At 41.1% G+C, this 23,754-nt stretch overlaps 1 protein-coding gene across 3 annotated transcripts in view; it reads right to left on the bottom strand.

Annotated features, from left to right (window-relative positions):
* Window positions 1-23,754, bottom strand: part of ACVR1 (activin A receptor type 1) — a 100,386-nt gene that overhangs the window by 68,609 nt on the left and 8,023 nt on the right. Inside the window, exon 2 of one of the 3 annotated variants that reach the window (XM_008686999.2) lies at window positions 9,586-9,884. The exons of 1 other annotated variant lie outside the window; for it this stretch is intronic. The gene's annotated coding sequence lies outside the window, so the exon portion shown is untranslated. Of the gene's footprint in view, window positions 1-9,585; window positions 10,285-23,754 lie in introns of those variants that run through there. One more of the 3 variants, XM_008686998.2, reaches the window with a different exon arrangement.

Raw genomic sequence — 23,754 nt, 5'->3', positions numbered from 1 at the left:
AAAAAAAAAAAAAAAAAAAAAAAAAAAACCTCACCCTTTATACACTAGCTTGACCAAAGCCTTCCCTCTCATCCACATTACCTACACACTCAAGCCCATTCCTGCCTCAGATCTTCCCACCCCCACCCCTACATTATATTACCCTGCCATATCTTCTTTTTTTTTTCCTTAGTAAGTTTTTACATTTTTTGTTTTTTTTAATAATTTTTATTTTGTTGTATTAGTCACCATACAGTACATCCCCAGTTTTTGATGCAATGTTCCATGACTCATTATTTGCATATAACACCCAGTGCCCCATGCAATACGTGCCCTCCTTAATACCCATCACCGGCCTATCCCAATTGCCCACCCCCCTCCCCTCTGAAGCCCTCAGTTCGTTTCCCAGAGTCCACAGTCTCTCATAGTACATTCCCCCTTCTGTTTACCCCCCCTTCATTCTTCCCTTCCTTCTCCTACCCTGCCGTATCTTCTTGATAACACTTAACACTGTGAAATCTGTTGCTGATTTATTAGTTCATTGATTTTTATTATGTTTCCCCCTCTCCCACTCCTCCTTCCCCACACATCAAAATATAAGTAGCAGGAGAGTAAAAATTCTACCTAGCTCATCGCTACGTCACCATGCCTGGCACCTACTAGGCACTCCACATAAATTAAAACACATTAACTTCTTAGTCTATGCTACACTTGGGTTTAGGTGGGGAGAGGGACGTGAGGTTTAAGGAACTGTATACAGGCTGGAGAGGAAATGACAGGGTGAGGGGAGTGCTCCTCCTCATCAATTTAATATGGTAGCAACCAGGTATTTGAGATAAATTAAAAGATACCATTTGTAACTTGGATTTCAGTTTTCAAGGGTGTCATCCAAGAGAAGCAGCCAAACCAAAAGACGGCTGGCAGACTCCGGGTATACCAGACAACTCCCTGGTGGACAATATCCCATTTGGAAAGGACTGCATGGATCTCTAGTTGCAGACACCAGCTGATCTGCCCAGAGCCATCCCCGGTGACCTCGGAGACAGCTTCTGTAGCTTGAAAATACATCTTCTACAAGTCAGAAATTGACATATCATCTCCTCCTCCCAGCCCCAGTCTTCTAACAGTTATTGATGCTATTTGGAAAGCCATGCTTCCATGCCTATTAATAACCTTCAGAAAGAACCCCAAGGAAGTGTCAAGAGAAAAATAGATCTGGCTGGTGGAAGCCAAAGACTCAATCAGAGTTACAATTAGCGATTAATATATTTGAACAAAAAGAAAGTTGTAACATCTTCTGTATCATATGTTATCTGTCCAGGAGGCTTAAAACAAAAGACTTTGCCAATGAATTCGAGAAATGTTTGATCAAGAACACTGGTCTTTACAGAGAGGAACACTTTCAAAAGACCTCTTTATCTACTTAAAAGGACCAGCACCAGCTACGAACTTTATCCACACATCAATGATCTCAGGGAATTTTGCCTACAAGGCTGATTTCATTAAACCTTTATAGTTATTTGCATCTTTATAAAGTTTCTTCACGTGACACCTCAAAGAGCAACTAAATCAACCTACTCTAAAATAATGGAATAACTAATTAACAATCTTCCGAAAGACTTTTCCTAGTGGTCGGTCTTTCCCCCCTCCCCTCCCCCAACTAGAATGTGATTAATGGAATTCTCTCACAACTTCGCTTGAAATATGCTTTTGCCAGTGGAGCAGCTAAAGCAGAATCAGATAATTGTGGTATGACTCAACAAATGCACAGCTGTTCATTTAAATATATCCATCAAAAGTATAAATACGATCATGAGAAAGAAGATGAACTGTGTCCACAGGGTCAGTGTACAAGTTGAACGGGTTGGCACTGAAGTAACCACAACAGAAAACAAGAAGGGGAGATGCGGCTGGGAAAGATTCTGCACACCGGCTAGAAAGAGACCAGAACACCGATGTAACTGAAAAACCACCCGCCCAACCCACTCACTCACTGGCCTGAATAAGAAATTAATGACAAGTTAAAAGTAAAAATAAACGCGCTCTACGACATGGGGAGAGGGAAACGAATTCTAGGAAATGGCTGATGCCCCAAGTACTCTGAGGCAGAAAGCCCACAGGGCAGAAATGAGGAACCCAATCTGTTATTAAAAACAAAACAAAGACCCTAAGGCGGAGGAAAACAGGAGGAACAGGATTCTCTCTCCACACCCTTCCAAGACTGATTATGAAATCATGAAATGTAAGAATCCCTCCAATAGTCGCAAAGCAAATCATTGAAAAATACCACCCCACAGCAGGCCACATTGATTAGAGGCTCTGTGTACAGGAGGGTGCCCACCTGAACATGAGAAAACACAGAGAAGGTGAAAAGGGGCCAAGGGAGTGCTGAGTAAGAAAAAAAGTGCCTAGTCAGCCCTGCAGACCCCATTCCCTCCTTGTTCCTCAGGGCTGGGCCCAGAGCGCCGTCAGAACATGAGAAGCAAAGGCACTGAAAAGACATGGGAGCCTCTCCTCTTTTAATATGTAATTCAAAATAATAACAAATAAAATGAACATTTAATCCATAATGATGATTTCCAAGCTTTCCCTGAACTATCAGAATCAAGTTCTTACCAAAAAATCCTATCTCGGGCTGGGGGGCGGGGGAGGCTGACTACTCAGTCATCTTGCTGGGAAACCACTCACGTTCTCCATATTTACAAACCTCTCTTACATTATTATAAGCGACAGCTTTTTCAACAACTACCACTGGACTCAGCCCCTAGTCCTCCCACATCTACCCTCTTCATCCTTCACAGAAAACTTTCTAGAAAGAGCAATCTACACAGCTCCTTCCACATCCTCCCTCTCCTCTATCCAGTCCACCACCAAAATAGCTCTTTGGATCAGTAAGGGAGCTTCTTCCGAACGTGGATTCTCAAGCCTCAACCCCAGAGATTCTGATGTGATTGACCTGAGGCCTAGGAACCCCCGAGCCCACAGCAATTCAGGTGGTTCTGAGAATGCTGAGGGTGGGCTCACTTGCCCGTTCTGCCGCATGGCGGTGCTGATGACCCCCTTCTGCCCCTGGGTTCCTCCCTGCTTGGGATTCAGAAGCTCCACTCTCTCTGCATCCTTACTTTTATGGTTTGGACCCTCTCAGTTTCCTTGGATGGAGTTTTCCTCTTCTGTGACTCATCCCTTAAATCTTAGTTTCCCACAGAGCCTCACATCTCAGCTCCCTCTTCTCACTCAAGATGGTACCCAATTCCCTAGCTTCAAGGCCCCTGAGCTGAGACTGGACCACCAGGCAGAGAATGCAATCACCTGTTCTTTACTCATATCCACCCCTCCCCCACCCCACTGAATCCTTATTACCTTCTCCTACCATATGTCCTGTCTTTCCACTGTTTATAAAATTTATTTTTAAAAAGTGTATTACAGACATTTCAAATTACATAGAAACTGAAAAGTATAAAAAAACCCTATTTTGACCTCCCAGTTTTAATTCTAAGCACCATCATACCACCAAGTTTCAAAAATAAGCCATCTCGTTTCCTCTATTCTGCCCATTTTCTTCCTGAGGTATTTTAATGAGAATCCCAGATGTCACATCATTTCACCCACAAATTCTCTCACAAGTAAGGACTTTTTCTAAATACAACTATAAAATCAACATCTCACCTAACAAAATTAAAAGTATTCCTCCTCCAAATATCATCTAAAAGCTAATCAGTGTTTACATTTGCCCAATTTTCAACTATAAACATCCCCTGCACTAAGCACCCCACCACCACCAAAAAAAATTGCAGGGAGAATGGGAACAGCATACCAATAAGATGTTGTTCTCATTGCTTTTCGGTTATTGTAACGAGTGGCTCAGTGTTAGGATTGTGGCAGTACTGAGAATACTCTGTGTATAATGTGGCAGAGAGCTAACGAGTTACTGTGGTACATTCAAATCCTATCATCTCCTGCTGTTCCGGAGATCCAGAATCCTCCGTGTGAAATCAAGGTAATACAGAGGAGGTTAAGGGAGAACCTTGTCACCTGATTTTGAATTGTAAGTATCAGTATGAACTCATGAAATATTTTATATGCAGTTATCCTCTGTCCACTAAAAGGCCTAGAAACAATGACCCACCCAGCAGCAGTAAGTATTCCTGGTGCTCAGAGAATGGTGTTAACACTACTTCCCTCTAAAAAAAAAAGAACAAGCTGAATTGAACTATGAGACTGCAATCACCAAATCCAGCCAGTAGGAAATTAGAGGTCAAATGGATGAGTTCTTCAACAGATATACCATACGGAAAGGAAAGGGCTGCAGGGGAACCTGAGGTTGAAGAGACTTAATAAGGCATAAAAAGATGTGCAAGACTCAGCTACAGTGGCTAGGTATGCACACACAGGTGATAAGACCATAAAGAAAGGCAATAGAGCAATTACTACAGAGGTCAAGAAAGCAGTGACTGACTTCTGGAGGGGGGGAGGGGCTATGTTTGGCATGGGACACACCAGGGGTTCGAGGGAGACTGCTATTATTCTGTCTCCTGATCTATGTGGTGGTCACAAAAAATAGTCACCTTACAATTAACCAGGCTATGTGCGCTTTGTATGGATATCTGCTTCTGTGTCTTATTTTACAGTAAAAAGATAAAAAGAAGACAAAAACAGAATGTGTGCCGTTAAAAAAAAAAAAGGTGCAGACTAACACTCAGACACACACACACACACACTGAGGAAGTAATAACACTGCGTATCATGTATACACAAAAATCTGCCCAGATTTGTGTCACAAGTAAGTTTTTGCAATAAACTTCTGAAATATCAACTTTTTTTTTTAAATATTTTGTTTATTTTTCAGAGAGAAAGACAGTACCCAAGCAGGGGGAGCCTCAAGCAGGGAGGGAAGCAGGCTTCCCGCTGAGCAGGGAGCCAGATGCGGGACTCAATCCCAGGACCCTGGGATCATGACCTGAGCCGAAGGCAGACGTTTAACTGACTGAGCCACCCAGGCGTCCCACAAAATATCAACTATTTCTTATCTTCAAATAGGAAAACTGTTGGACCCTGGGATCATGACCTGAGCCGAAGGCAGACGTTTAACTGACTGAGCCACCCAGGCGTCCCACAAAATATCAACTATTTCTTATCTTCAAATAGGAAAACTGTTTTGTCCAGTTCCAAGTTTATTCACTTTTAATAGAGAAATAGGCATTGGTTACCTAGTCATAATCAGAAATCAAGTATTAAATAAAATTAACGCAACAGCTTATGATAAGTTGGTCCTTCCCCTCTCTTCCTTCAATTACATAAGTTTCATGGGTCAAGGATATAGAAAGATTGTAGAGTCCAAGCCAATGTTTCCCAAACACTGTGGAACATTATCATCCAGCAAGAAAAATTAATATCATAAAGAAGTGAGCCCTTGCAAAGTATCTATACACATAACACAACCCCAATCGTAATATTAGCAGGTTTTCTTCTTAGAGGGAAGGATTGGTGGATATGATTATTTTAAAGTTCTTTTTTAAAAAAAATAAATAAATAAAACCTCCACATGAAAATAGACATGAATATTCTGTAAAATATTATTAAAATTCTGTCAAAGGAAACTTAAAATAAATATGAAAATTTTGCAAAATGGAACTACCCCCATCACAAGAAAAAAAAACCCATCCTGGGGCACCTCCGTGGCTCAGTCGGTTGAGCGTCTACCTTCGGCTCAGGTCATGATCTCAGGGCCCTGGGATCGAGTCCCACATTGGGCTCTCTGTTCAGCAGGGAGTCTGCTTCTCCCTCTCCCTCTGTGTGTGCTCTCTCTCTCAAACAAATAAAATCTTAAAAAAACAAAACAAAACAAAACAAACCCTGTGATCCTGATATACACATAGAGAGATCAATGAAACTAAACGGATATCCCAGAAATAGACCAAAGTGTATATGAGAATGTATGATACAAAAGAAATCAAAGGAGAAAAGCTGGGACTGAAAAGTTGGGACTGGTCAGTAAGATTGGAACAACTAGCCAATGTGACAGAGACCACTAATTTTCCACTAAAATTCCTTCTTGGCTGCTTCTTGGGTGCATGCTGACCTGCAGAGACTGCACTCCCCACTCTCCCCTGCAGCTAGATGTGCCCCAAGACTAAGTTCTCACCGACGGAAGTAGAAGTGGCGTGCGTGCAAGTTCTGGTCACTTGCCCTGGACTTTCTCCTTTGTCCTTCGCACTAAGGGAGACCAGATACGGTGCAAGCCATCTATGACCGTGCGGATAACTACAGCGACAACTCAACAGAAGGAACATGAGTCTCAATACCTAGTGGACATGGGAGGTTCTGCTGACCTGGCTTGCTCACACGGGAACTGTTACATGAGGAAAAAATCAACTTCTACGTTCTTTGAACCATAGTATATCCCTTGGTTACAGCAACTCAGCCTTATCCTAATTAAGAGAGCATCTAGAGAAAAATTAAGTTGGATTCGTACCATTCCAGATAGATCAAAGATTTAAACCTGAAAACCGAACCACGTGACATCCAAGGAACCACGAGATAGGTTTTTAGCTCAGAAATGGAAAAGGTCTTTTAACTGTGATACAAAATCCTGAAGCCACAGAAAGTTTATCTACGTAGCTCTACAAGTCCTTGTGAACATCTGTTATAGACCATCTCTTCCACTACAATGTAAGGTCCACGGAACAAGAACTGGGGTCGGTTTTCTTCACTATATATATACTACTGCCTACAACAAGTGCCTATTACATACGAGGCATTCCGTAAGTATCTGTTGAATGAATAAATTGGTAAATTTAAGTATACTAAGTTTTAAATAATCTGCACAGCAAATTAATTATTTTTGTACAAATGACAATATATAACATCAATTTTCACACTTAATTTTGTTAATGCACAAGAGCTCCTTTAAACTGATAATAGAAAGATCAATAACTCAATAGGAAAACAGACAAACAAAGGGAGACACAACAGGAAATACAAATGGTCTTTAAAACATGAAAAGATGCTCAATGTCAATGAAAATAAAAATGCAAATTAAAGCTACATTAACCGTTTTTTCACGTATCCATTTGGCAAAGAAAAACACCTTTGACAATCATACTGTGATCAGCAAGGGTATGAGGGAGCAGTGTTCTCATCCAGGGCTGTTGAAATCTAAAACTTTGGGATGCCTGGGTGGCTTAGTCGGTTAAGCGTCTACCTTCAGCTCAGGTCATGATCCCAGGGTCCTAGGGTCCTAGGATCGAGTCCCACGTCAGGCTCCCTGCTCGGCAGGGAGACTTGCTTCTCTCTCTCCCCCCTGCTTGTGTTCTGTCTCCTTCTCTCTCTCTCAAATAAATAAATAAAATCTTAAAAAAAAAAAAGAAATCTAAAATTTTGCAAGCTCAATGAACAGAGTAATCTGGCAATAAATTTCTACCAAATTTAAAATGTGTGTAGCCTTTGACACAGCAATTCTTCAACTAAAAATGGATCCTACAGATATGCTGATGAACATGTTTGAAATGCTATCTGTACAAGGCTATATTCCCTCGAGCCTTGTTCATAATAATAAACAACAGACTAGAAGTCATCTAGGTGGCCAACAACATAGCACTGGTTAAAAAAATTATAGCATATGTCCACAGTGGAATACTAGGCATCCATTAAAAAAGAATGCAGTATTAATATGGAAGATCTTCCAAGAAATATTATTTTAGTGGAAAAAGGTACAAAACAGTGTATATTGTTACCATCGGGGTTAAAACACACACACACACACACACACACACACACACAGAGACACCTGGGTGGCTCAGTTGGTTAAGCATCTGCCTTCAGCTGAGGTCATGATCCCAGAGTCCTGGGATCGAGCCCCTCATCAGGCTCCCTGCTGGGCAGGGAGTCTGCTTCTTCCCCTCCCTCTGCCCCTTCCCCTGCTTGTATTCTCTCGCGCTCTCTCTGTCAAATAAATAAAATCTTTAAACACACACACACACACACACAAGAAACTGCAATAATCTATAGGTTATGTGCTGGTATATTATATATGCCCCGAAATCTCTGAAAGAATACACAAAAAAATTGGTAACAATGGTTGCCTCTAGGAAGAACAACTGGGCACTTAGGAGATGGGGAGGAGTAAAGCTTATTTTTTCCCTTTCGTACCTTTTTAATCTTACAAACAGTGATTATATCACCTTCCTAAAAATAAAAAATATTTTATAAAAAAAAAAAAACAATACAAATATTCATCCCCAACCCCAAATATCTGAAAACTTCTCTGGCGATTCGCACTGTCAAACACACTAGGGAACTACTGAGCTGAATAATTTTAACCCTGTTTCATAATTAAGAATCACAGGGTTAGCAATTAACAAACACCATCATCTCTTCCTCCACCAAATAAATACATATGCGAAATAAAGTCAGTCTCTTAATTCCATCCCTGTTATTCATTACTTCCTCTTAAAACTAATTCAACTTCATGCCACCTTAAATGGGCATGAAAATCTCTCAAAATACTCCAAGGATGGTAGCCAGAACCAACAACTATACTAATATATTAACACAGCCTAGTGCCAAAGAAGTTCCTTCTAGGCACCCAGAAGATGAAAATTTGACATAACTGACACCTGGGCAACAGCCCAAAGCTGTGCATCACCTGCCTTGGAAAATAGAAACTCACATCATGAGACTAGAAAGTCCAATGTCAACAGCCGTGGCTTTTGTTTTCTCCCTCATGTGAAAGGTCTCCCCCCGCATCCCCCGTTAAATTATAGGCTAACCTCTCACTTGAGGACTGGTTATTATGTTACAGCCTTATAAGGAACACTAAGCAGTCATTATTTAGACTGAGATTCTGCTTAAAAGGGAAAATGCCCGCAACTCATCAAGTGGAAGGAAAAAGCAAGTTGTAAAACAAAATGTGTAGTCATTTTTTAAACATAATTAATATGCAGATTTTATTTGTAATACGGTAAGATTTGTGAGTGGAAAACTATGTGTTCCAAATTATTAGCTATGGGTAAAAGAGGAAAGACAGGGAGGAAATTTTACCTGTTTATATGTCTGTACTTTATATTGTTTTGTACTATTTGAAATTAAATAATCGAGGGGTGCCTGGGTGGTTCATTCGGTTAAGCGGCGGACTTTGCCTCGGGTCATGAACTTGGGGTCCTGGAACTGAGCCACATGGGGGTCCCTGCTAAGCAGGGAGTCTGCTTCTCCCTCTCCCTCTGCTCCTGCTCTCTCTCAAATAAAAAAATAAAATCTTTGAAGAGAAAAAAAAGAAAAGAAAAGAGAAAAGAGAAAAGAGAAAAGAGAGAAGAGAAGAGAAGAGAAGAGAAGAGAAGAGAAGAGAAGAGAAGAGAAGAAAAGAGGCCCTCTAAGGGGAAAAGAATGGCAGAAGTACTTTATATTTAGGGAAATATTGATAGTATTTGAATAAACCGGCCAATGGTAAAGAATAACTAAGCAGTTCCACCCCAAAGACAGAGAGAGAGAGAAAGAGAAGCCCACCTTCAAGGCAATGCAAGAATTAAGAATGATTACACTAGAGTTCTACCCTTTTTTACACCAGATTCTTATAAACCAACGAAATAATCACTGTGGCTAAGAATTTACCGTGTAGATTTGCTCTCTGCCAAAGAGCATTAACAGAGGTGATTTGTTGCAATGGCTCTAGGGCTGGCTCTGGCAAGGCTGCTCGGAGGGCTCCTGGGTAAGCTGACTCAGCCACCTTAGAGCCGGCGCCCCGTCATGTCTTCCCACAGTCCTCAGGCAGTGCGTGTGCTCTGCTTCAGAGCTCTGCTCGCTCGTTCACCGTTCACCGGAGACGAGGGGAGTGGGAGGCGCTCCTGGAGTCATGAGAAGTTCCCCAGTAGTTCTGCTCTGGCAACGCGAGGCTCGCAAGCGGCTCAGGGCTGCAGAGGGCAAGAAGGAAAACGAGCTAAGCAGAAGAAAATTCTGCAGTTGTGAATGTGCAGGCTAAAGGAAGCGCACACTTGACGAGCCTTTCCCTGGGGACCACGAAACTTAAGGCCAATTCACAATCGAGGCAACTATGGAGGGGTTGAAAAACAAGGACACGCAGTATGTTGAGGTCACAGATTCATGCTGGTCTCTAAATAAGTCTTCTAAGTGACACAAAACTCAGTGAGATCTGCAGTTGGTAAATTTCAAAATCAAGTTCCTTTAAAGCCATAGACCATGGACTCCAGCCAATTACAAAAACAAACCAAAAACAATGGCTTGCATGTATTAATTATAGATACTTGGTTAAAAACAAAAAACATTCAACCAGTACACAAGTATAGACTGAAAGTCTCTCTCCAGACCCCTGGTCCTCCTACTAGAGACACCCCAGTGCACCAGAGGAACTTCTGTATCCCACCCAGAAATGATCTGGTTTAGGTCCACTTTCAACCAGCATTCTCAGTTGTAGATGAACTAGTTCAAAGGCTCATAAAACAATGGTGGGGAAGGAGCACTACGCGGAAGGGAAGGGGCTCTAGATAACTAACAAAAAACAAAAAGCCACCCAAGCTCCCCTTTCCTTTAGGAAGACTTTAAAAACATCAACATCTGCCAAAGGAAGAGGAAATTTTTATTAAAACCAAACTTTTCCATTCAAATAAGTCACACAAAACACTGAAGAATTTACTCCTTTCAAAAAACAGCATTTTTTTTAACCTTGAGCAACAGTTTGCCAAGAAAACGTTCATGTAAATAAACTTAAACAGAAAACAAACCCAAAATACAACATTCCTAATTAATTATGAAACTCAAGGGACATGCTTTACGAATAGTATCAAACCTTTCCTTGCTTCAGTTTAAATTAAGGCTCATTATCAATTTGAAAAGACAGTCTAGACAGGTAAAAGGCACACTAAAAATAAGACAACAACAATATCCTCCCCCCCACAGAAAGGTCAACCAGAAATTTCACATTTGCAGCAATCATTTAGTGAAGCTAGAGAGTAAAAACCCATTTCTAGAGTGGACATCCTTAAAAACAAACTCATTAACTAAGCAGCATCCACAGCCTTGAGTTTCAGAATAAACTGCTAAAATCCTGATATTTTCGGAGAGGCGGGGACCACAGAAATTTGGTGGATTGACACTAAGGTTGCTTTCCACTTTGCCAAATCTATGTTTTAGTGGGGGCCACTGCTAAGCTGCCCTGCCCAGGACTTACCAAGTTACAGGTACTGTCTGGGAGGGAGCTCTAGAGAAAGCAAGAAAATAAGGAAACACTAGTGCATATTTCTCTGATTCTTTCAAAAAAAGAATCATCAGAAAAACTGTCAGAATTTGACTTTTTAATTACAAAGGTGCTTCTATACCCTTTCCAACCTCCAGCCCTATGACCTTCACTGCATGGAATTCCTTCAAGACCATGCTCTCCTGCCTCTGTTCAGCCTTCTTTAATGATTCTTCTCTTTTCCAGATCTTTCCATCCTCACTCCTCTGGCATTTCTATTCTATATGACTCAACCTGGCACTTCATCCTCTGCCTTGAACTAGGTTTGTCTCAAAACCTATTTAAAAGTAGGAACGGATCACGTATTATCCTTGTACTGTATCATTTCTTCCCAGTACCTAACAGATAGCTGGTGCTCAAGGTTAGTGGATGCAACTCGAGCCTTCAAATTCAACATAACTGAATATTGGGTTTAGAATTCATCAGGTTCTCAAATAACCCATGGACTGAAGTCAAAACTGTGGTGTACTACAAGGAAGAACAGGTTGGTGAAAAGGGAGCCAAGGTATCTGGAGCAAATTCCAGACGCTCAACTCTTCAAACGTTCTACACAGGACCCATCTCCACACAAACACACTTCATGCCAATAAGCAAGCTTGGCAGGTCCCGAAACGTAGTGGAAAGCAGTTATGTTCAAACCCCAAGAACAGTGAAAAAATAAAAACAAACCAGAAGAGCCGTGCACCAACTAAAATCAGTGTTGTAAAATAGCTATCGATGTAGCAAACTCCAGCAACTTGTCCCAAAACTTTCAAAGAGCTGAGTTGTTTCTCAAACCATAGCCAACTCCTTTGTTTGGCTTACTGGGGTTTAATTATTGGCAGCTAACAAGGCTGTATGAAAACCTGACCCTTTATAAAGGTTAGAGGCACATTCCTCTCAAGTGGTGGAGAGTAAGGGTAAGGAAGGGGGAAAAAGAGAAAACAAGAAAAGTTCTTACTCCAAGTGGGGGTTTAACAGGGCAGTGTATTCTTCTTTAATCTAATTTAAAAGAACATGCAAACGTTTCTCAAAAGTTACTGTAATATGATGGGACCTGAGTAACAGGCAAGCATAAAAGGTACTTAAAATCAAACAAGTTCTTGGCAGTCAACAATGCAGCTAAGCAACAGGAAGAAAAAAAAATTCAGGGCAGGTTTTCTCAACTATTTAATTATAACTGTATCCTTGGCCTCTAGAAATTGTAGCTTCCAAATACTGCAAATTTCAAGACAGCACCCTTTGTACAAAGATGGATGTTAATGACACTTATCGTAAGGATCATTTTACAATATACACAAATATCGAATCATTGTGTTATATACCTGAACCTAAGATATTGTTATATGCCAATTATACTTCAATTAAAAAAAAAAAAAGACATCATCCCATACTGTCCCTGTTTATCCAGCCAGCCGCATAACCCAAATAAACCGTGGCGGATCTTGCTGTCAAATTACTCTGAACTGCAATTACTTTAAGAAGCAGCATATGGTTGCAAGAACATGGACTTAGCAAAGAGCCAAACCCAGTTTTCCAACCTACTTAATGTGATCTTCCCCAAATCACTGAGCCTCTGTGAGTTTGTTTCCTTTCCCATGAAACAGGGTAAATGCCTTCCACCTTTGACAGTTACTAATAATGCCAGCTATCATTTAGTGAGCCCTTAGTTCCAGAACTGTGCTAACCACACGCTTGCATCATCTGATTTAATCCTAACAGCTGAAAAATTGAAACGAAGGTATTATTACCATTTGAAAAATAAGAAAACAATGATAGAGAGGTTAAGTAAAACCGCCCAAGATCACACCTTTTTTTTTTTTTTAAGATTGTATTTATTTATGAAAGAGAGAGAGAGAGCACCCAAGAAGAGGGAGGGATGAAGGAGAGGGAGAAGCAGACACCCTGCCGAGCAGGAAGCCCAACGTGATGCTGGGGGTCAACCCCAGGACCCTGGGATCATGACCTGAGCTGAAGGCAGACACGTAACTGACCGAGCCACCCAGGCGCCCCATCACATTTTTTAAATAAATGGACACCCCAAGAATCAATTCAAGTTTTGCTGACTCCAAAATCTATGTTCTTAATTGCCAATAAGTAAAATTGCATCTTGACGGTTTGTAAGAACTGCACTCAGTGCTCATAGTAAATACTTTTAGTCCCCTCTCCTGTTCTCTACTCCTTAGAATAATAGAAGTGTGAAATTACTGTGGTAGGAAAAACATAAAGCACACCAATCCCAAACAATAATACTAATCATGTACAAATCACACTACAAATGTCTTCTTGTTCTGGCTCTGAACTAATATCGCTACGACCAATCATCTAAATGTCGAGTATCCTTGAAGAATAACCTATTCCAGACACTTGAATACGTGAGGAAGACAGGTATGATCGCTTAGTAAATCTGAAGAAAGGCAATGGGGATATCAGCCGGTTCCCAAGATCCCCAATCTCCCAGTGGAACAAAACTAGGCCGCACGCCCTAGACAACTGATAAACTCGGGGGACAACGTGGAGCAGAAAGAACAGGGAAAGCCATACAAAGCTGAGAAAAAGATCAACGGTGACCGAATCAGGGAGTAGGGAGGAGCGTGGCGACACAGCAGATCCCCTTCTCCGGGGGTTTCCAAATTCTCAATAGATATTCATCTTTGGGATTTAGGGGTGAGAAATGTGAATTTCCAGGAATTTCTCCAGAATTATTCTCCCAATTATAGTTCTTCTTAAAATACTTCCAAATATTCTTTAGTCACGATTATGGGTATCTTTTTAAAAATGTCACCTAAGTAAGAAATAATGGTATTTACAAAGAATTGTAGCCTATAACAAATATTCAGATGCTAGAAAATGCCAGTGAACATTATTGGGTAGTATTCCAAGAGCTGGCCAAATCCAGCCCGCAGTCTGTTTTGGTAAATAAATGCTTTATTGGAACACAGCCCCACTTGTTCATTTGACGTATAGTCCATGGCTGCTTTCACGCTAAAACAGCAGAGCTGATAGTTCTGACAGAGTCCATATGCCTTGCAAAGCCTAAAATATTTACTATCTGGCCCTTTAGAGAGAAAGTTGGTTGACCCCTGCAATAACCTGTAATTTGAATCCATGAGGAAGGTTAACAGCACTGCACAGAATCACATGTTGAAATTGCCATTTTAAAAACGTATTTCTTGGAATACCATGCACAGGATTTGTATACAATATGCTGTGTATATAAACTTATTTTGTTTGCAAGGATGACTCACCAGTAGCAGCAGACGTGGCCACAAACACATATTTATAACATAGCAACAGCTACACGCAATCACGACCGATTCTCTCCTCTGTGCTCCTACCCCGTCCTGGCTCTGGGAAACGTCAGTCTTACCCTTCACTCCACAGGCCAGCGTTCAACTTGACATCAGCTGATTCCTTCGGCCTACCACCATCTCTGTGTTGTTTCATTCTCACAGGAGAATTCCAACACTGTCTCCCATTTACCTGATTTCTTAACGAATTGCTTTGGGGATCTGGAAAGACATAAATTTCCCAAGAAATCCTGGGAAGGAACTCTGCCGTGGAAATAACTATTCTCTTCCGGTGTATCGAGACTGAGTAGAGATCAAAACCCCCGGACTTGTAAGAGATAGAAGAAACAGAGTTGAGAACAGGAGGCAGAAAGAGGAAAAACAAAGTCTTCAGGATGTTTTCAGGAAAAGACTAAGGTCTGTCTCAAAGCTCTCAAAGCCTGGAGAGAAGAGCGACCTAAGTGGAGATAAGATGAACCCGAAATTTCCTAGTGCTATGGCCCCAGTGACAGATTTAAGGCCCAAATTCAGAGCACCTTTCTCCTTCCAGAATTTAAGTTATAATTTGGCTGAGATGAGAGATATTCACTGTGAATTATGACAGGAGTGACTGTCATTAAGCACCAAACTATTCCTGAAGATAACCTGCTTATAATCTCAAACATGCTCATCTGAAGTGGCGGGGTGGCCCCCCAAAATCCCATTTATCCATCCGTCCAGCCAAAGAGTCATTTATTTGTGTCAGAAATACAAAGCATAAGGACCAAGGGGGAAACTCGAGGGAACAAAGGCATTGGGATCTAGTAGCACCAAAAGGGTTCCAGGCTTGAATCAAAGAGTCCTGGGTTGAATCCCAGCCCTGCCCATCATGTAATCTTGGGCCAACTATCTGAGCCTCAGTCTCTCACAGGCAAAATGGGCATCATGACTTCCCTGCAGAGCTGCCACATGTGAAGCCCACAGCATACAGAGGGTGCTAATAAATGGTAACTATTATTATAAATACAATATTTAAGGAGCAGGTGTAAGAAGAGGAGAGAGTGATGAAGACAGAGAATCACAAGGGTTGACATTACGTTGAATCATTCGAAAATGCTGTAATTCGACCATTTTGACGCACAAAAATAGCAATTTTTAAATAAATATTATAAAGGGCTCTGTAGGGAAGCCTGAAAGGAGACAGCATGAAAGACTAATACCCCATCCTCATTCCCCAACTGGTGGCAGCTTAGAAGAAATCCAGACACCAGATGGGAAGGCTGCAGACTAAAATAGAATACCCCTTAGTCAACTCCTCACTAGAGAGGAGGTGTGACTTCAGGGAAGAGAAGATTCAACAAAAGACAGACAAACACACACACCTCACTCCTAGGTAGCCCACGTAACTCGCTCCTTCTCTCTTCCCTTTTTCCATTCCTGCCCTGTCTTTTCCTTTTGTTATTTCTGTCCCTAGGCGAAGCCCAATGTGTCTTGTAACCAGTTTGGGAAGGAAATAGCATTTCTGCTCAGCTGATGTTACCAACTGCACAGCAAGCCTTTAGTAGGCCTTGTAGCACAGCTGGTAGCTCGATAAAGAAATGCAATGGATCTGGGGTTGCCTGGCTGGCTCAGTCTGTTAAACGTCCAACTCTTGATCTTGGCTCAGGTCTTGATCTCAGTCGCAAGATCGAACCCCGTGCTGGGCATGGAGCCTACAAAAAAAAAAAAAAAGAAAGAAAGAAAGAAAGAACGAAAGAAAGAAAGAAAAGAAATTCAATGGATCCATTGCATTTTCCCTGTTATCTTTCTATCTGCTTTTAATATTGTAGGTGTTAATTTTTTCAAATCCTATTAGCCCTCACCCAGCTAATGGGTCTGTGGTTGATCCATGGCATCATGTCAGTTCTAGATGAGATCTGAGTTTCTAGACAGCCCACCAGCCCAAAGCCCAACTAGCTCTATTCCTGCTATCTCTAAATCTCAAAAAGGTTCTAAGTGAGAAATCAGAACACCTTGTGTACAGAGGGATGAATAACAGGTAGAGGTAAGAATGGAGGAACCTGTCATTTCTTCCATCCTCCCAACCCATACTCTTGAAACAGAATTAGACTTTCCCAGTCATTAGATTGCCTTTCTCAGTCTGTTGGGTCAGCTTTCACAAATGTAAATCCAATTCCTGCAGCAATGCAGCAATCCCCATTACCGTGTTTCGTCTGTTGTCTCAAAGAAATGTGGCAATCCTTGATGATTACCCTCACACATAAAACTATGGAGGCTTTCATCAGCTGATGATCTCAAAGCACTTTTACGAGAGTTCGCAGGGATGCCTCCCACGTGGGCCAGAACCAGACTTTCTGGTTTTCTAATGGGGTGTCTGGCATTTTGTTTCTCCTAAGCTTTACTCCGGAGTTCCTGTGTTTATATATCCTCACTAGATAGACATTAGCAAAGCTTCAACAGGGAAGCTTCTTGGAAGTAAGGACTCTGTGTATCCAATATCCCGCTGTAAACTCCATGACCTGGTCTAGCATCACACCAGACCTATTTAAATATTTGTGGAATGAATGGAGCTTAAAATTATAGAAACATCCCAAGCATTAACAATTTCAACCTCATAAACTTGGTGACCTAAAACTTCTCTATCACTAAATGGCTAAGCTTCTACCCTAGAATTTAAATTAAATTTAAATTAAATTTAAAACAGTGCAAAATGTACTAATAACTCTTATTTGAGTGGAACATGTTAACACAAAAAAACATAAAGAAACATACCAAAAAATTGTAGAAAAAAATACTATTTCATAAAAGCAGTCCTCACTTTAGAATGGTAGTAAGTTTTCCTAATACATTTATTAACTAAACATCTCCAAAATAAGGTTAAGTTTTCCACAATTGTATCAACAGAAATTTCCAAAAACACTGATAGGACTACTGCAAAACAGGAGTACCAAAATAAATGAAGAGAGAACTAAAGCTTTTAAAAAGCATTCTTCCGATGCCCTCTTGAAAATATTTATGTCAACTACCAACCTAAATAAAATCTTTACCAGATCCCTCTCCCTAATTAAGGTTCACTGAGAATAAACTGAATAAAAGGCAATCAACATTCTTTTTCTAATTGTTTGGTTTAATATATTATTTGCCCACAGGCACATAGGCATTTCCAAGGCTAGGCGAGGCAACTGCTTGACCCCCCCCCCCCCCCCCCCCCCCGCGGAGAGAACAAGATAACAAACAAAAAAAGACCCAGTAACTTTAAAAAAAAATTAAAAGTGAACAATATTTTTATGGCTTTCTTTTCTTGTTGTTACTGTTTGTGTGCATATGTGTATACTGCATATCCATAATTATGTCAGACAAGCTAGGCATTTTATAAGTAGTTGCCAGTCCTGTAATGAGTTATCTGAAAAACTAACCTGCAACTTCTTAAAGAGAAAAATAGCCTTTTATTTATCTTTTAGTTTTATAATAATTGGGGGAGCATCCCTTCCAAACTAGTCAACAAATACTTGCTGACTGATGAACAGTGAGATTAATTTAAGATTAAAGTCAAGAAGCCAGGTGACTCTGGGTCTACCAGAGATTGAGATTGAGCAGCCTTGAACATTACAGTTCTTCCAACTCTGCTCCATGTTGATGGAATGATTGCAGGGAGTCATCAAGGTATGGTGGAGAAAACACTGAACTGAAGAGCTAGACGTGTCCCTGCGCCAGTTGTGTGACACTGGGAAGTCACTTATCCTCTCTGGCATCCATTTTCCCTAATTATAAATTGAGAGTGGTGGCCCAAGTTGCTAAGTTTCCCTCCAGCTCAAAAATTCTGTTTAGATATTTCTTTTACAATCGCTAGCAGGATTCCTCAAGAATTATGCCAACAAGAAAGGCTACGTCTTTAATTAAAAATGGTTTTCCAGGGGCGCCTGGGTGGCACAGCAGTTAAGCATCTGCCTTCGGCTCAGGGCGTGATCCCAGCGTTATGGGATCGAGCCCCACATCAGGCTCCTCCGCTATGAGCCTGCTTCTTCCTCTCCCACTCCCCCTGCTTGTGTTCCCTCTCTCGCTGGCTGTCTCTATCTCTGTCAAATAAATAAATAAAATCTTAAAAAAAAAAAAATGGTTTTCCAATCTACTCCTGTATTGAGATGGCATACAACCCATTCATTAAAAAAATAATAAAAATAACAATTTTCATTTAATTTAGCCACTGGGTTCTTAACTCATACAGGTTTGCTTTTAATTTAATTTGCTTACCAATAATTTGTTTGCCAACTGAAGAATAACTGAGTAAGAAAATGCACAAAAAGTAGAAGAGTGTTGGGGGGGAGGGGTTATTCAAGAATAGTCTCTCAAGGGGCATGAGAATATGCCCAGTTCCCAAGACAAGGAATCTAGATTAACAAAACTAAAGTCAGCATGTCCACCTCACCCACCACCCCGAATCTGCTAGTCTTCCTTTATGTCCTATCTCATGCAATGGAACCGCCAAAGAACCTTGATGACAAAGTTGGAAACAAGGGGTTCACCTTACAAACCCCACTACTGCCTTTGTCCCAGCTCTTATGGTCTCCCACCAGCAACATTTCCAACTGCCTCCTTGGTGATCTCCTCTGGGTACCCCTGCCACCAAGGCGGTCAATACCATTGAGCTGCCTCTCCTCTACTGAACCATCAATGGCTCTCCTCAGCATGAGCAGATTTCTGATTTCCATGACCTGCCCTGAGACCTCACCCAGTCATCACTCTACAGGTACTCTGACCCTAATTGCACCATACAGCACCCTGAAGACACCACAATCTTATTCACCTCCTGCCTTTACCCTTGTCCCCCAAAGGGTCTTTTTCCATCTGTCAAATCCCTATGCCTCAGGATCAGCTCACAAATCACCTCCTGATGGAAGCCTTCCCTGCCCCCATGCCTACACTCTGTCTGAGATACGTGCACTCACATTGGTTGCTCCCAAACTTAATTATCATGGCACCTAAAAAGTACTTTTTAAAAAAAAATTTCACTGCCTAGTGAGTCTGTGATTCCTTGAAGATAAGGAGTATTTTTTCATTTCTGAAACATCAGGGACAACTCTTATAAATAATAGGTCCTTAATAAATGTTGATGGATGAACGGGTGAACCCTGATAATGGATTCAAAGCATAAGAGGGATTCTCCAAAGGACATATGAACAATAAAAATTGAGAAATAATTATGCTAATGGAAAAAAAAAAAAAAAAGGTAGGCCTACCAGGATCCACTTTTAGTGTTGTCATGGTTTTTAATTCAAGAAAAAAAAAAATCCCCAAATTCTAAATTATAGAAACTAAGAGAGAACTAAAGTGTTTATTTCATACAAAAAGACAATGTGTAAACTAAATGTATACACTAAACCATAGTTTCCTACTGACTTTTACATACATATAAATATATATACAGGGAAGTACTCCCTATTCTAATACTTTAGAACATAATCTTCTTCTAAATCATATATATAGAAAAGTAACTTGAGAACAGCAGTTGAATACCATGCTAATACTGTATTACTGGAAACTAAGATGCTGTCAGTAAAATGTAAGAAGGAAGATGCTTCATCTTAAAAGAAAAACATTTTTTCCCCCAGAAAAGTATTCCCAAGGTGGTCCCTTAGGGCCAGGCCTCTGTATAGTTTTCAAGGCTAGGCTCTCACTCCCTGGCCTCCTTCCAGATGTCTTCAGTCAAGGTGCTGGGGTCCAGAGGGGCCAAAAGATGAGTTCTTCTTACCACAACAGTGCTACCTTCTTCATGGTTATTCCCCACCCCACCACCCATTTTCCCAGCACCACCCTTTTTTTTTATACCACGCAGCAGGGAAGAAAAGAACACATACATAAGTTGCTCTATAATGTAACTGAGCTTAATTTCATAAGCATAAAGAAGGTAACAGAAAGGAGAAAATGGCCAAAGTTGAATATTAAGGAAAAGAGAAGGAAGATCCAAAGAATAAATGTGCCTGTTGGTAGTACTCACTGGCTGGGATCACTTTAAGTTTACACATGAAATTGCTTAATGCATGAGTCATTTTAAATCATGACTGTATTGATTCATTGAATATGTTCAAGCAAACCGGCAATGAAGATGACCTAGAAGTCTGGAGACGCAGATGATTCTCCAGTCGAAAGAATGGGGGTGGCAGATACATTTTTTAGAAAAAAAATCAAAGACATAAATAAGTATGTGTTTGGAAAAAAAATTTTTTTTAAGATCTTTTTTTTTCATTTGAGAGAGAGGGACAGCCCACAATCCAGCGAAAGCAGGAGCATGGGGGAGGGTCAGAGGCAGGCAGAGAAGCGGACTGCCGGCTGGGCAGGGAGCCCTGGGGTCATGACCCAACACAAAGGCAGCCGCTTCACCCACTGAGCCACCCAGGCACCCTTGGAAAAAAATTTAAATGCTGTCATTTTCTTACTACAAATGGGCAGAGAATGTGAGATAATTTATCAAAGTTGGACATGGGTTAAAAAAAAAACAAAAAACATTTAGAATTTGCTGTTCTGAAGGGTTCCGTGACACAGTCAACGAACACCGGTCCCCACTGGGGGACTGGACTGGGAGCTCGGCTTCTACCCTCACCCCGTGCACCGGATGAGTGGGAGCCCAACCTTCAGCTTCTCCTCCAATGCTCTTAGCGCTAAACTCAGTCTTACACGCTGATGGTTTCTTTTGGGGGTGATGAAATGGCCTGACATCGGATAGGTGACAGTTGCACAACGCTGTGGATTTACTCGAAGCCACTGAATTGCACACCATGAGAGGGGGCACGTTATCATATATGAACTAACTCAATAAAACGGTTTCGAAAAAAATCAGTCTGAAAGCTCTGCGGCCTCTTTCTGTACAGCCTCAGACCCCAAGTGTATGCTGTGCTGGTAACTACGCAGACGTACTGTGTCTCCCAGTTCATTTTTACAGAGAGAACTGAAGCTTTGCAATCACACCGTTCAGTGCGGGAACTGAACCGAGGCCTGTCATTTCCTAGGCTCTGGCATCTTGAGCATGCTACTCTCTGAGCCCCAGTCCCCACCTACCTATCAGATGGGCAGAACGAGTCTGCTCAGACTGACGGGAAATGGCAAAAAATTAAAACGGAAGGGGCTCTCAGAAAGGACATGCCAGCTGGTGGGAGAAAACTAAAGGGAAGACGCAGAAGCAGGAAAGATGGGGCAAGTGAAGAGTGGGGACCGAGGCCAGCCCACCTAGAATCAGGGCCAAGCTCTCTGGAATTGTCTTCTGGGTTCCAGTGATGCTTTGAGGTCAGTGATGTGAGGTGGGAGGGTGGGGTAGGCCTGCGCCCAGAAGCATGTGCTATTATTACCAGACTACACGATCTACGACACCTAAATTTCTGGATTCCTTACCCAAGTAATTTTATATGAGTACCCACCAAACAGAGACATTTTCTATACTTTTAATCACCTCAAGAGTCATTAAGCATTCAGTCCACTCACGGAATTATACAGCCTCCTGGTCTGGACTGCTATTAATTAGAACACATAGCTTTGCACCAGGATTCATTTTTTATAGATTAATTCTATATAATAAAACATGCCTGAAGTTGATTGTGTTAGCAGACTTCTCATTGCAAGCCTCAAGATTCCACACCTGTGATTTAATTTATATCGGCACAAGTTGAAACATCAATTTTTCAATCACTTGTGATATTGCAACTCTTAAGAAACAACCTACCTGACAATGAATTCGAACAATCTACATTTACCATGAATAACCCAAATTCCCAACGGGGCCAGAATTCTTCATGTGAAATTAATTCTTCATAGTGGTTTTAATAACACCATTCTCACTTAAAATGTGTTCTATTTGATCAAGTAACGGACCCCTTTGATATACATAGCGTATATGTGTGTGTTTATGTATGTGTGTATCTATACACACACACACACACACACACACGCACACACACACATATTTAAAAACTTATCAACCTTACACCACACAGGTTTCTACCCTGGAAAAAACAATTCAAGAAGAGCTAAAAAGACTAGCGAGTTGCCAGCTCTCCCCTCCTCCAGTAGAGTCTACAGGGGAGCCAACTAAATCCTCACACTCAAGAGATCCTTGAGAGACCAAGGGGTTAACAAAGTAGCTGTCTTCCACTGCGCTTTAAGCGTCTGAGGATTGCTCTCTGGTGGAACTGGAGAGTGAGCTGAATATCACTGAGCTGGGATTCTTTCAATAAGACGACAGGACCACGAAAGCACAACACGGGATTAAAAGGAAATAAAACATGAGCAACTGCCTCTGTTGACCATTCACCCTGTCAACAATTCTGAGAAAAATTCTGCTGAGTTTCAGGTCACTAAACCCTCGTCCATTTTATAAATATTTGTCTCCCTGATTTTGCTTTTTTACTTTTTTAGATCCCAGAGGGAAATGATAACGTTCTCTAAGTTTTAGGATAGCTTATTTTCTAAAATTGGCAGGAAGGAAAAGGCTAGCTTCTGCTAGCTCTAATTTTGAAAGCATTAAGTATTGAGGGAGGGAACGCTTAGGTAATAATTTTTTTTAATAAAATGTTGTTTCATGAGCAGCATTTTTGTTGTTTTTACGAGCACAGCGGCGCAGTCAGGTTTATTTTAAGACAGCACACTCTAGCATATATTCAACCGAGTCTCCCAGAACTTACAACCAAATGTAGACTGATTGAACACACCCATGAGGTGTCCTCCTATCATTTTTCACTTTGGACATATGAAGAATAGGTCAAATACATGTTTAGAAGTTATTTTAAATATAATTTTGTATGAACTTTCCTAGCAAGCACACGTGCGCGCACACACACACACACACACACACACACACACACAAGGCTTTCACTTCTACTTCAGAGTTATACTCAACTCCTAATGCCTTTGGCAAAGACAAGATCCAATATGTAAGGTAATTAAGGGGAAAAAAGGCAAATAAATATGAATGTTCCACGGAAGGAATATGCCAGGGTTGGGAAAAGCTTCCAAAACTTCTGTATATGAATATTCTCTCTCTCGAGGGAGAGAGTGGTTCCCAACTATAGGGTTTTTTTGTTCGTCAAACATCAAGAATGGTAAGGAAACTAAGTATCTCACACCCACATCTGTCATTTCTCAAATACAGTATGATTTATGGATACATATTATATGAATATACATTTAATCCATATATATTAAAAATGCAACTAATACCTTTACTGCAGGCCTTAATTATGTTGTCTAGGAAATGACCAGCCGCCCACACCCTAACCCCCCCCCCCGCCCCTACTA

The sequence above is a fragment of the Ursus maritimus genome, unplaced genomic scaffold, assembly GCF_017311325.1.
Source record: "Ursus maritimus isolate PB19 unplaced genomic scaffold, ASM1731132v1 scaffold_1, whole genome shotgun sequence".
In the NCBI taxonomy this organism is placed as follows: Eukaryota; Metazoa; Chordata; class Mammalia; order Carnivora; family Ursidae; genus Ursus; species Ursus maritimus.
This window is presented reverse-complemented; position numbering and strand designations above follow the sequence as displayed.